Genomic DNA, 15,674 nt, shown 5'->3' on the forward strand with positions numbered 1-15,674 from the left:
ATTAACAATGATGAAATTATTCCTACACCATAGGACAAATATATAAACAATAACAGGTCGTCCAATAGCCTTCAACAATGAGAAAAAGCCAAAACCCATACCATATAATCATCTATAAAAAGACATGGTATAATAAAATGTGAAACATTTCAAAAGAAAAAAAAATCAACAGCCTACTTTGTACTACAACAATGAAGGAAAAATGAATATGGTACAACACAGCTTCTAACTACATCCACTACCTTATAGGTCCTGTCTTTCGACAGGCACATACAGAATACAAAATGATTGAATTTAATGTGACTGGTCTAGTTGATCATAGACAGTGTTTCGAGAAGCTGCAATATGATATTTAATATTGTTTTTATGCCCCACCTACGATAGTAGAGAGGCCTTATGTTTTCTGGTCTGTGCCTCCATTCGTTCATTCGTTCGTCCGTTCGTTCGTCGTTCGTTAAAGGTAGTTTTTGATGAAGTTGAAGTCCAATCAACTTGAAACTTAGTACACATGTTCCCCATGATATGATCTTTCTAATTTTAATGCCCAGTTTTAGTGTTGACCCCAATTTCATGGTCAACTGAACATAGAAAATGAAAGTGCGAAGTTCAGGTTAAAGTTTTTGGTCAAGGTAGTTTTTGATGAAGTTAAAGTCACATCTACTTGAAACTTAGTACACATGTTCCCTATGATATGATCTTTCTAATTTAAATTCCAAATTAAAGTTTTGACCCCAATTTCACGGTCCACTGAACATGGAAAATTATAGTGCAAGTGGGGCATCCGTGTACTATGGACACATTCTTGTTTATGTGTGTCTTAATGCTGGTCAATAAAACTTTTGAAATTCTTAGGTCTGGGAAAGTGCAATAGATGTTCTGGTGTTTGATGGAAAGAGTCACACCCTGCTTGTAGAATACATTTGTACCTCATTTAGGGATGTGATCAGATCTTCAAGGTTTTTAGTTCAGTTCATTAACCTCAAATAGTACAGAAAAGTTGAGATAAATGACTGTTTCAATGCTATTATATATTATCGCTATTTTGTGCATTTTTCCTTTGATCTTTTTTGTGATAATTTTCATATCATGCTTCTCGCTTGAGATGGAAAAATTATTGCTAGAAACTAAGGAGACCACGTAGCGTTGCTAACGAAATTGATATTGAAATTGACAACGTCGTCATAGGTAAAATAGCGATAAACAGATTATCATTGATCATCTCAACTCGATTGCCTTTCTCACTTTCGCTGTTCCAGCTCAAGCGAGAAAATCAATCTCGTTGAGATGATCAACGATAATCTATAATTATCTGAATGAAATAAGAAGATAAAAATATTATGTCAGTATTTTACCACCCATAATGGTCATGTATTTTCAATTGGCAATAACACAAATACCTCAATTAAAAATCAACAGTATATATTGAATATAACTTTTCTTTTCTATTTTTAGGCTATAATGGAGGATTGGAATAAGGTAAGATTTACTTAATAGTCTCCTTGTTATTTGTAGTTTTGTTCCCCATTAGTGTACAATTAGATAAAAACTAGTAGAATTCTAAGTGAACGACCAAACTACTTATTCCAAAAACAAAAAAATATACAACTGGGACAAAGCAAGGTGCACTCAAAAACATTTCTACTCATTAAACGGGTGACACAAACAGCATTTGAATCAGTATTCAGTAACTGAAGAAAACAAACAAAAATGCAGTTTAAGAAATTTAGCGATTATTTTTCAAGTATGAATGTACATGATGTTTGAGGGTGTGGACAGCTTTTGCAGGAGGTGGGAGGTGGGGGCAGGAGTTTGGAGAGAAAAAAAGATCCTGGTGGGAGATAGTGTATTATTTATGTAGTACCTTCAGAATCCTTGTTAACAATTTCAAATATGTAACTGTAAGTAGGTCTGTAGAGTTATTTGAAAAAAATATTAGGGCAATTTTTCTAAATAAAAAAATAAAAATAAATGTTATCTCCCCTTGCCATTGTTAAGTTCATGTGAGTTGAATAAGACCAATCTATTTTATGGTATAAAGAGCCGACTGATACAACATACTTTTTGTCTTGTTAGGTTACATTCTCATTGCTTTATTATATCCCACATCTACATTTATTCAGTCTACATACATTTATATATGTATCTCTTTAGGCCAGGATTTTTTATTTTGTTGGTTTACGGATCGGCCGACCCGATTTTGCCGATTCCTAGAATAAAAATTAAATTGACTTTTCATGCTTTTTTATTCCCGCCGACCCTAACAAATACATTATCCCTGAAAAATAATTAAATTCTTCTTTTTTTATGAAATGAAATGCATGAATCACTAACAAAATTGATAACACTCTCTGTTGTGAAAAAATAAAACTTCCAGTTTACGTTCCTAAAAATAGACAAATCAATTATAACTGACCTTGAAATGTCGTTTACGCAAATAATTTTGCGGAACGATATCTGTGTTTAAAACCCATTACACAATAAGTTCGTTTCCCTTAATTGTCATCAGTCTGTAAGATGCTTAATCTCATAGAAATAGACTTGTCCAAATGTGGACAGGTGGAAAGCACCTTGGAAGTAAAAGTTCTGAATATCAACAAGTCATTTAGAATTTTCTTGTTTCATGGATAATAAAAAAAACATATTGTCCATTTGGATAAAAAAACGGGAATGCATGACACTAGATTACCCCGATATTCTTGTTTTTTTCCGTGGACGAGTCTATTATGTTTTTGACACGTGTGTTGAAACTTATTTTCGTACGACGTTTTTTACATTTTTTTCTTTATCCGTTTTCGTTTTTGAAGATCATTACTCACCAAGTTTTCTGGAATTGATTAAGAGCTACGCAAATTTGTTTTTCTTGTTTGTGAAAAGACGATTTAATTTCGTTTTTGTCTGTGAACACCCCCTTTTTTGTCGAGCCTTCGACTTAAGTCGAAAAAGCGAGACTAAGCGATCCTACTTTCCGTCGGCGTCGTCGTCGGCGGCGTCCACAAATATTCACTCTGTGGTTAAAGTTTTTGAAATTTTAATAACTTTCTTAAACTACACTGGATTTCTACCAAACTTGGACAGAAGCTTGTGTATGATCATAAGATAGTATCCAGAAGAAAAGTTGTAAAAATAAAATTCCATTTTTTCCGTTTCTTACTTATAAATGGACTTAGTTTTTTCTGCGGGGAAACATTACATTCACCCTGTGGTTAAAGTTTTTAGAATTTTAATAACTTTCTTAAACTATCCTTTGTTTGAACCAAACTTGGTCAAAAGCTTGTTTATGATCATAAGATAGTATCCAGAAGTAAATTTTGTAAAAAAATAAATCCATTATTTCCGTATTTTACTTTTAAATGGACTTAGTTTTTCTACAGAGAAACATCACATTTACTCTGTGGTTAAAGTTTTTAAAAATTTAATAACTTTCTTAAACTAGCTGGGTTTGTACCAAACTTGGACAGAAGCTTATTTATGATCATAAGATAGTATCCAGAAGTAAATTTTGTTAAAAGATATTTCCATTTTTTCTGTATTTTACTTTTAAAGGGACTTACATTTTCTTCCAGTTAACATAACATACAGTCTGCAGTTTAAGTTTTCAAAACATTAATTAGATTCATTAACTATCCTACATTTTTACCAAACTTGGACAGATGCTTCTTACAATCAAAAGGAATATTTTTATTGATTTTTTTCTTCCTTTATGTTGAGCCTGCGATTTACAGCAAAAGTAGGCGAGACACTGGGTTCCGCGGAACCCTTACAATTTTTTTTTACGGCAAATCATTAGACAATGTCATGCGATATTTATGACAGCTGAGCAAGAATATTTCATCGAACTAAAATTTGAAATAATGACAAAATAGCATAAAAACATTTTGTAAGAAAGGTGAAATGTATATTTATTTTGGCTTTTTTTTCCGTCTTGAAAGATTTTTTTTTCTTTTTTTTCCCGACCGACGGACCCGACTTTTTCATGGGGAAAATCCGTAAACCAACAAATTAAAAAACCGTGGCCTTAAGTAAGTTAATAGAGAGATTTCTACTAGCTGATATAAAAAAGGATGAGAAAGTACCTAGGGGCAATTAAAGGACTAAGTAAATGATACACAATTACATGTCTTCAAAAGGCAATTAAAGGACTTAGTGAATGAAACACAACTACATGTCTTCAAAATGCAATTAAATGACTTAGTGAATGATACACAACTACATGTCTTCAAAAGGCAATTAAAGGACTAAGTGAATGATACACAACTACATGTCTTCACAAGGCAATTAAAGGACTTAGTGAATGAAACACAACTACATGTCTTCAAAAGGCAATTAAAGGACTTAAGTGAATGATACACAACTACATGTCTTCAAAAGGCAATTAAAGGACTTAGTGAATGAAACACAACTACATGTCTTCAAAAGGCAATTAAAGGACTTAGTGAATGAAACACAACTACATGTCTTCAAAAGGCAATTAAAGGACTTAGTGAATGAAACACAACTACATGTCTTCAAAAGGCAATTAAAGGACTTAGTGAATGAAACACAACTACATGTCTTCAAAAGGCAATTAAAGGACTTAGTGAATGAAACACAACTACATGTCTTCAAAAGGCAATTAAAGGACTTAGTGAATGAAAAACACAACTACATGTCTTAAAAAGGACAAAAGTAGGGGCAACTAAAGGACTAAGTGTATTACATGTCTTTAAAAGGACAAAGGTCAAAGTCCAAAAAACTCTACAAGAAAGAAAAATCAAGGATATGCCAAGTCTAGTCCATGATTCTATTAAAAAATAATTTTTGAAGGTTAACAATTTTTGTCGAGCCTGCGACTTGAAGTCCCAGAAAGCTTGACATAGGGATAGTGATCCAACAGCGGCTAACATCTTAAAAGCTTTATATTTTAGAAGGTTGAAGACCTGGATGTTTCATACTTTGTATATAGATGCCTCATGTTATGAAGTTTCCGTCAGTCACCTGTCCAATGTCCTTGACCTCATTTCCATGGTTCAGTGACTACTTGAAAAAAATAATTTTTGTAATGTTAAATTCTCTCTTATTATAGGTAATGGGATAACTATATTTGGTATGTGTGTACCTTGCAAGGTCCTCATACCCTTTAAACAGTTTTCACTTGACCTCGACCTCATTTCATAGATCAGTGAACAAGGTTAAGTTTTGGTGGTCAGGTCCGTATCTCAGATACTATAAGCAATAGATCTAGTATATTCAGTGTATGGAAGGACTGTAAGGTGTATATGTCCAACTGGCAGGTGTCATCTGACCTTGACCTCATTTTCATGGTTCAGTGGTTACAGTTAGGTTTTTGTGTTTTCGTCTGTTTTTCTTATGGCAGATTCCATATAAGAAAGTGAAACAACTCCCATAAGCATGTTAGACAAAAATCATAAGCAATGAACTTCTGTTTTTGAATACATGCTTTACTAATAAAGATAAAGACAATTTGACAAAGAAAAAAATTATGAGCATCATCCTTTTTAAATAAACGAAGCCTTAAATGTTATGTTTCTGACATAAGATTTGACAGACTTTATTTTTTTCTGACATAAGATTTGACAGACTTTATTGTTTCTGACATAAGATTTGACAGACTTAATTATTTCTGACATAAGATTTGACAGACTTTATTTTTTCATACATAAGATTTGACAGACTTTATTTTTTTCATACATAAGATTTGACAGACTTTAATTTTTCATACATAAGATTTGACAGACTTTATTTTTTCATACATAAGATTTGACAGACAAATTGAGTTTCTGACATAAGATTTTGACAGACTTGATTCTGACATAAGATTTTTCATACATAAGATATTTTGACAGACAATATATATTTGTTTTTTTTGACTGACATTGGAAATCAAATCCAAGATTTCACCTCAGGTCAAATAATTTTAACTGTTAGCACATTCAAATGTTTCAGACATAAGAAAACAAGTTTGACAGATCTTATGTAGGAAACATATAAGTTTAAACTATTGCTTGAATAAAGTTAAATAAAAGAATCAACATGTGTTTTTTCTTATGCACAGCATGATTTACAGTTTTAACTGGCATAAATTGGAACCAACAATGATTTTGAAAGATTTTACAGCGATGTTCCTGACATAAGATTTATTGACAGACACTGAGCTATAAAGCAAGATATTTGAAAGTGAAAAAAAATATATATCACAAATGTTTTTGACTAAAAAAAGTAACAGATTTTGGAACAGGGATGTTTGAATAACCTGACTACACTATTAAATACCAGTATACAAGTGTCAACATAAAGCATTGTGTAAAAAAATGGGAGTTAATTCTGTCAAATTTTTTGCATTTTTTCAACTTGTTTTAATCATTTCTACTTTAAACAGAAACAATCATATCCAAAAATTATTTTTATAATTTCATCTAACATCATTATTCATCAAAACATTCACAGATTATGTTTCAAATAACAGTAATTATTATTTTTATCTATTTATTCATTTTGACAGACATTTCCATTTCTTACATGGAATCTGCCTTATACTGTATGCAATAGGTCTACTATATTTGGTGTATGGAATGATTGTAAGGTGTACATGTCTAGCTAGCAGGTGTCATCTGACCCTGACCTCATTTTTATGGTTCAGTGGTCAAAGTTCAGTTTTTGAGTTTTGGTCTTTTTATTTAATATATTTAATACTTTATGCAATAGGTCAACTATATTTGTTGTATGGAAATATTTTATGATGTATATGTCAGTCGCTCAGGTTTTTTTATTTGACCTTGACCTCATTTTCACGGTTCATTGCTCAGTGTTAAGTTTTTATTCGACCGCAAAATTTGAAAAATTTTTCGTCGTATATTGCTATCACGTTGGCGTCGTCGGCGTCGTCGTCGTCGTCCGAATACTTTTAGTTTTCGCACTCTAACTTTAGTAAAAGTGAATAGAAATCTATGAAATTTTAACACAAGGTTTATGACCACAAAAGGAAGGTTGGGATTGATTTTGGGAGTTTTAGTCCCAACATTTTAGGAATTAGGGGCCAAAAAGGGCCCAAATAAGCATTTTCTTGGTTTTCGCACTATAACTTTAGTTTAAGTAAATAGAAATCTATGAAATTTTGACATAAGGTTTATGACCACAAAAGAAAGGTTGGGATTGATTTTGGGAGTTTTGGTTCCAACAGTTTAGGAATTAGGGGCCAAAAAAGGGCCCAAATAAGCATTATTCTTGGTTTTCGCACAATAACTTTAGTTTAAGTAAATAGAAATCAATGAAATTTAAACACAATGTTTATGACCACAAAAGGAAGGTTGGTATTGATTTTGGGAGTTTAGGTCCCAACAGTTTAGGAATTAGGGGCCAAAAAGGGACCCAAATAAGCATTTTTTTTGGTTTTCGCACCATAACTTTAGTATAAGTAAATAGAAATCTATGAAATTTAAACACAAGGTTTATGACCATAAAAGGAAGGTTGGTATTGATTTTGGGAGTTTTGGTCCCAACAGTTTAGGAAAAAAGAGGCCAAAGGGTCCAGATTTAAACTTTGTTTGATTTTATCAAAAATTGAACAATTGGGGTTCTTTGATATGCCGAATCTAACTGTGTATGTAGATTCTTAATTTTTGGTCCCGTTTTCAAATTGGTCTACATTAAGGTCCAAAGGGTCCAAAATTAAACTTAGTTTGATTTTAACAAAAATTGAATCCTTGGGGTTCTTTGATATGCTGAATCTAAAAATGTACTTAGATTTTTTATTATTGGCCCAGTTTTGAAGTTGGTCCAAATCGGGGTCCAAAATTAAACTTTGTTTGATTTCATCAAAAATTGAATAATTGGGGTTCTTCATTGTTCTTTGATATGCCAAATCTAACTGTGTATGTAGATTCTTAATTTTTGGTCCCGTTTTCAAATTGGTTTACATTAACGTCCAAAGGGTCCAAAATTAAACTAAGTTTGATTTTAACAAAAATTAAATTCTTGGGCTTATTTGATATGCTTTATCTAAATATGTACTTCGATTTTTGATTATGGGCCCAGTTTTCAAGTTGGTCCAAATCAGGATTCCATATCAAGTATTGTGCAATAGCAAGAAATTTTCAATTGCACAGTATTGCACAATAGCAAATAATATCTAACTGCACAATATTGTGCAATAGCAATTAATTTTCAATTGAAGTTATCTTTCTTTGTATAGAATAGTAGTTGATAATATATGTTGGAAATTTACCAGACATGACTATGATGTCATTTTCTATTTTTATTTGCCAATAACTTTATGTAAATAACTTCATTGGAAATTTGCCAATATAAAATGTTGCTGATGAAGCTTTTTTTCCTTATCTTATCTAAAATGTTTTTAGATAATGTATGTTGGACATTTGCCAGACATGACTATGATGTCATTTTCTATTTTTATTTGCCAATAACTTTATGTAAATAACTTCATTGGAAATTTGCCAAAATAAAATGTTGCTGATGAAGTTTTTTTTATTGTTTTATACAATAAACAATGTATATTCATTTTTACTACCAACCAATCTTTACCATTCAGTGATAACAAGCACTTTATTTTACATTTTAATATCTTATGATGTATTTAAAAGAGTAGTTATTGTTGCAAACTCCATTAGAAATTTGAATTGATATCAGTTTTGGAAAAAGGGAAACGAGGATGTGAAAAAGGGGGGGGGGGTTTAAATTTTTCTCATTTCAGATTTCATAAATAAAAAGAAAATTTCTTCAAACATTTTTTTGAGAGGATTAATATTCAACAGCATAGTGAATTGCTCAAAGGCAAAAAAAAAAACTTTTAAGTTCATTAGACCACATTCATTCTGTGTCAGAAACCTATGCTGTGTCAACTATTTAATTTTAGATTTAAAAAGTTTGAAGAAATCTTTAATTGATTTGTAAAATCTTGACATTTGTTTTGTGTAAAAAAAAAACATATAATGTCAAAAATTTGATCACAATCCAAATTCAGAGCTGTATCACGCTTAAATGTTTTGTCCATACTTGCCCCAACTGTTCAGGGTTCGACCTCTGCGGTCGTATAAAGCTGCGCCCTGCGGAGCACCTGGTTGTGTTTTGGTCTGGTTTTCTTAAACTATAAGCAATAGGTCAACTATATCTGGTGTTTGGAAGAATTTTTAGCTGTACATGCCTTGACCTCATTTTCATGGTTCATTGGTCAATGTTTAGTTTTCTTGGTTAATGTTAAGTTTCTGTGACAGTTGTGATAAAGCTTTTTATTAAGGACTATCAACATAATATCAATGATTAGTAAAGAAGGCGAGACATTTCAGCGTGTGCACTCTTGGTGTTTTTCTTGATAATATAAAATGCATAAATTCCAACAATTATATGCTATTTAAAGAATTCCTCTCTGTCTGTTATTTGAAGGAAGGATACTACTGATTTATGTAGTCATTGCTAAACAGAAGAAAACATAATATATTGCTAAACAGAAGAAAACATAATTATTACCTAATTTAAGAGTAAGGACATTCATTACAATATATTTTTATTATGGTTTACTTACAGAAACTTATTACAGCTGCTTTCAATGGAGATATAGAAGCCTTAAAATTAAGCCTACAGAATGGTGCAGACATTGATTATCAAGATGTAAGTAAAAAAGTCACATTCAAAACTACCTTATTTTAACAATTCATAGAAAAATCATTTGAAGATACAGCCTTTTATGGTACATGTACAAAAAAACGACACAAAACTGCATGTTACTTAAAAATAAAGCACAGTGAAACAGTGTAAAACCAAGTATCTTCAAAATACAGGATATTGTACATTAACAATATAAAACACACAACTGGAAGTAACTTCAAAATACAGGATATTGTACATAAACACACGACAACAATTTACTTTAGAACATAACCATAACATAACAAAGAACATAACAGATTGTACATAAGAAGTTAAAAACATACAACTGCAAGTTACTTCAGAACATAACAGATTGTACACCAGAAGTATAAAACATACAAAAACAAGTTACTTCAGAACATAACAGAATGTACACCAACAGTATTAAACATACAACTACATGTTACTTCAGAACATAACAAAAATGTACATAAGCAGTATAAAACACTCAACTAAAAATTACATTAGAACATAACAGATTGTACATAAATAGTATAAAACACACAACTACAAGTTACTTCAGAACATAACAGATTGTACACCAGCGTAATAAAACAAACAACTACAAGTTTCTTCAGAACAGAACAGATTGTACATAAGAAGTTACTTCTGAACATAATACACTGTACATTAGCAGTGAAAAACACTCAACTACAAGTTACTTCAGAACAGAACAGATTGTACATCAATAGTATAAAACACACAACTACAAGTTACTTCAGAACATAATAGATTGTACACTAGCAGTATAGAACACACAACTACAAATTACTTCAGAACATAACAGATTGTACACCAGCATTATAAAACAAACAACTACAAGTTTCTTCAGAACAGAACAGATTGTACATAAATAGTATAAAACACACAAGTACAAGTTACTTCAGAACATAACAGATTGTACACCAGCATTATAAAACAAACAACTACAAGTTACTTCAGAACATAACAGATTGTACACCAGCATTATAAAACAAACAAGTACAAGTTTCTTCAGAAAATAACAGATTGTACACCAGCAGTATAAAACACACAACTACAAGTTACTTCAGAACATAACAGATTGTACACCAGCATTATAAAACAAACAAGTGCAAGTTTCTTCAGAACATAACAGATTGTACGACAGCAGGATAAAACACAAAACCACAAGTTACTTCAGAACAGAACAGATTCTACATAAATAGTATAAAACACACAAGTACAAGTTACTTCAGAACATAACAGATTGTACACCAGCATTATAAAACAAACAACTACAAGTTACTTCAGAACATAACAGATTGTACACCAGCAGTATAAAACACACAAGTACAAGTTACTTCATAACATAACAGATTGTTTATAAGCAGTATAAAACACACAACTACAAGTTACTTCAGAACATAACAGATTGTACACTAGCATTATAAAACAAACAAGTACAACTTTCTTCAGAAAATAACAGATTGTACACCAGCAGTATAAAACACACAACTACAAGTTACTTCAGAACATAACAGATTGTACACCAGCATTATAAAACAAACAAGTACAAGTTTCTTCAGAACATAACAGATTGTACACCAGCAGTATAAAACACACAACTACAAGTTACTTCATAACATAACAGATTGTTTATAAGCAGTATAAAACACACAACTACAAGTTACTTCAGAACATAACAGATTGTACACTAGCAGTATAGAACACACAACTACAAATTACTTCAGAACATAACAGATTGTACGACAGCAGGATAAAACACACAACCACAAGTTACTTCAGAACAGAACAGATTCTACATAAATAGTATAAAACACACAAGTACAGGTTACTTCAGAACATAACAGATTGTACACCAGCATTATAAAACAAACAAGTACAAGTTTCTTCAGAAAATAACAGATTGTACACCAGCAGTATAAAACACACAACTACAAGTTACTTCAGAACATAACAGATTGTACACCAGCATTATAAAACAAACAAGTACAAGTTTCTTCAGAACATAACAGATTGTTTATAAGCAGTATAAAACACACAACCACAAGTTACTTCAGAACATAACAGATTGCACACCAGCATTATAAAACAAACAAGTACAAATTTCTTCAGAACATAACAGATTGTACACCAGCTGTATAAAACACACAACTACAAGTTACTTCATAACATAACAGATTGTTTATAAGCAGTATAAAACACACAACTACAAGTTACTTCAGAACATAACAGATTGTTTATAAGCAGTATAAAACACACAACTACAAGTTACTTCAGAACATAACAGATTGTTTATAAGCAGTATAAAACACACAAGTACAAGTTACTTCAGAACATAACAGATTGTACATGAGCAGTATCAAACACACAACCACAAGTTACTTCAGAACATAACAGATTGTACACCAGCATTATAAAACAAACAAGTACAAGTTTCTTCAGAACATAACAGATTGTACACCAGCATTATAAAACACACAACTACAAGTTACTTCAGAACATAACAGATTGTTTATAAGCAGTATAAAACACACAAGTACAAGTTACTTCAGAACATAACAGATTGTACATGAGCAGTATCAAACAAACAAGTACAAGTTACTTCAGAACATAACAGATTGTACACCAGCATTATAAAACAAACAAGTACAAGTTTCTTCAGAACATAACAGATTGTACACCAGCATTATAAAACAAACAAGTACAAGTTTCTTTAGAACATAACAGATTGTACACCAGCATTATAAAACACACAACTACAAGTTACTTCAGAACATAACAGATTGTACACCAGCAGTATAAAACAAACAACTACAAGTTTCTTCATAACATAACAGATTGTTTATAAGCAGTATAATAAAACACACAACTGCAAGTTACTTCAGAACATAACAGATTGTTTATAAGCAGTATAAAACACACAACCACAAGTTACTTCAGAACATAACAGATTGTACACCAGCATTATAAAACAAACAAGTACAAGTTTCTTCAGAACATAACAGATTGTACACCAGCAGTATAAAACACACAACTACAAGTTACTTCAGAACATAACAGATTGTACACCAGCATTATAAAACAAACAAGTACAAGTTTCTTCAGAACATAACAGATTGTACATCAGTAGTATAAAACACACAACTACAAGTTACTTCAGAACATAACAGATTATACACCAGCATTATAAAACAAACAAGTACAATTTTCTTCAGAACATAACAGATTGTACACCAGCAGTATAAAACAAACAAGTACATGTTACTTCAGAACATAACAGATTGTACACCAGCAGTATAAAACAAACAAGTACAAGTTTCTTCAGAAAATAACAGATTGTACACCAGCAGTATAAAACACACAACTACAAGTTACTTCAGAACATAACAGATTGTACACCAGCATTATAAAACAAACAAGTACAAGTTTCTTCAGAACATAACAGATTGTACACCAGCAGTATAAAACACACAAGTACAAGTTACTTCATAACATAACAGATTGTTTATAAGCAGTATAAAACACACAACTACAAGTTACTTCAGAACATAACAGATTGTACACTAGCATTATAAAACAAACAAGTACAAGTTTCTTCAGAAAATAACAGATTGTACACCAGCAGTATAAAACACACAACTACAAGTTACTTCAGAACATAACAGATTGTACACCAGCAATATAAAACAAACAAGTACAAGTTTCTTCAGAACATAACAGATTGTTTATAAGCAGTATAAAACACACAACCACAAGTTACTTCAGAACATAACAGATTGCACACCAGCATTATAAAACAAACAAGTACAAGTTTCTTCAGAACATAACAGATTGTACACCAGCAGTATAAAACACACAACTACAAGTTACTTCATAACATAACAGATTGTTTATAAGCAGTATAAAACACACAACTACAAGTTACTTCAGAACATAACAGATTGTTTATAAGCAGTATAAAACACACAACTACAAGTTACTTCAGAACATAACAGATTGTACACCAGCAGTATAAAACACACAACTACAAGTTACTTCAAAACATAACATTGTTTATAAGCAGTATAAAACACACAACTACAAGTTACTTCAGAACATAACAGATTGTTTATAAGCAGTATAAAACACACAAGTACAAGTTACTTCAGAACATAACAGATTGTACATGAGCAGTATCAAACACACAACCACAAGTTACTTCAGAACATAACAGATTGTACACCAGCATTATAAAACAAACAAGTACAAGTTTCTTTAGAACATAACAGATTGTACACCAGCATTATAAAACAAACAAGTACAAGTTTCTTTAGAACATAACAGATTGTACACCAGCATTATAAAACACACTACAAGTTACTTCAGAACATAACAGATTGTACACCAGCAGTATAAAACAAACAACTACAAGTTTCTTCATAACATAACAGATTGTTTATAAGCAGTATAAAACACACAACTGCAAGTTACTTCAGAACATAACAGATTGTTTATAAGCAGTATAAAGCACACAACCACAAGTTACTTCAGAACATAACAGATTGTACACCAGCATTATAAAACAAACAAGTACAAGTTTCTTCAGAAAATAACAGATTGTACACCAGCAGTATAAAACACACAACTACAAGTTACTTCAGAACATAACAGATTGTACACCAGCATTATAAAACAAACAAGTAAAAGTTTCTTCAGAACATAACAGATTGTACACCAGCAGTATAAAACACACAACTACAAGTTACTTCATAACATAACAGATTGTTTATAAGCAGTATAAAACACACAACTACAAGTTACTTCAGAACATAACAGATTGTACACCAGCAGTATAAAACAAACAACTACAAGTTTCTTCAGAACATAACAGATTGTTTATAAGCAGTATAAAACACACAACTGCAAGTTACTTCAGAACATAACAGATTGTTTATAAGCAGTATAAAACACACAACCACAAGTTACTTCAGAACATAACAGATTGTACACCAGCATTATAAAACAAACAAGTACAAGTTTCTTCAGAACATAACAGATTGTACACCAGCAGTATAAAACACACAACTACAAGTTACTTCAGAACATAACAGATTGTACACCAGCATTATAAAACAAACAAGTACAAGTTTCTTCAGAACATAACAGATTGTACATCAGTAGTATAAAACACACAACTACAAGTTACTTCAGAACATAACAGATTATACACCAGCATTATAAAACAAACAAGTACAAGTTTCTTCAGAACATAACAGATTGTACACCAGCAGTATAAAACAAACAAGTACATGTTACTTCAGAACATAACAGATTGTACACCAGCAGTATAAAACAAACAAGTACAAGTTTCTTCAGAAAATAACAGATTGTACACCAGCAGTATAAAACACACAACTACAAGTTACTTCAGAACATAACAGATTGTACACCAGCATTATAAAACAAACAAGTACAAGTTTCTTCAGAACATAACAGATTGTACACCAGCAGTATAAAACACACAAGTACAAGTTACTTCATAACATAACAGATTGTTTATAAGCAGTATAAAACACACAACTACAAGTTACTTCAGAACATAACAGATTGTACACTAGCAGTATAAAACACACAACTACAAGTTACTTCAGAACATAACAGATTGTACACCAGCATTATAAAACAAACAAGTACAAGTTTCTTCAGAAAATAACAGATTGCACACCAGCAGTATAAAACAAACAAGTACAAGTTTCTTCAGAACATAACAGATTGTACACCATCAGTATAAAACACACAACTACAAGTTACTTCATAACATAACAGATTGTTTATAAGCAGTATAAAACACACAACTACAAGTTACTTCAGAACATAACAGATTGTTTATAAGCAGTATAAAACACACAACTACAAGTTACTTCAGAACATAACAGATTGTACACCAGCAGTATAAAACACACAACTACAAGTTACTTCAGAACATAACAGATTGTTTATAAGCAGTATAAAACACACAACTACAAATTACTTCAGAACATAACAGATTG

The 15,674-nt window shown here is 31.4% G+C and overlaps 1 long non-coding RNA gene across 1 annotated transcript; it reads left to right on the forward strand.

The window, feature by feature from the left end:
* The first annotated feature begins 459 nt into the window (after nucleotides 1-459).
* On the forward strand, nucleotides 460-9,617 carry LOC139497235 (uncharacterized). Its single transcript, XR_011657728.1, has 3 exons — nucleotides 460-956; nucleotides 1,453-1,476; nucleotides 9,538-9,617. It is a non-coding gene; the product is annotated as an uncharacterized lncRNA (long non-coding RNA).
* The last annotated feature ends 6,057 nt before the right edge of the window (nucleotides 9,618-15,674 follow it).

Source organism: Mytilus edulis, chromosome 12, assembly GCF_963676685.1.
Source record: "Mytilus edulis chromosome 12, xbMytEdul2.2, whole genome shotgun sequence".
Classification (NCBI taxonomy): Eukaryota; Metazoa; Mollusca; class Bivalvia; order Mytilida; family Mytilidae; genus Mytilus; species Mytilus edulis.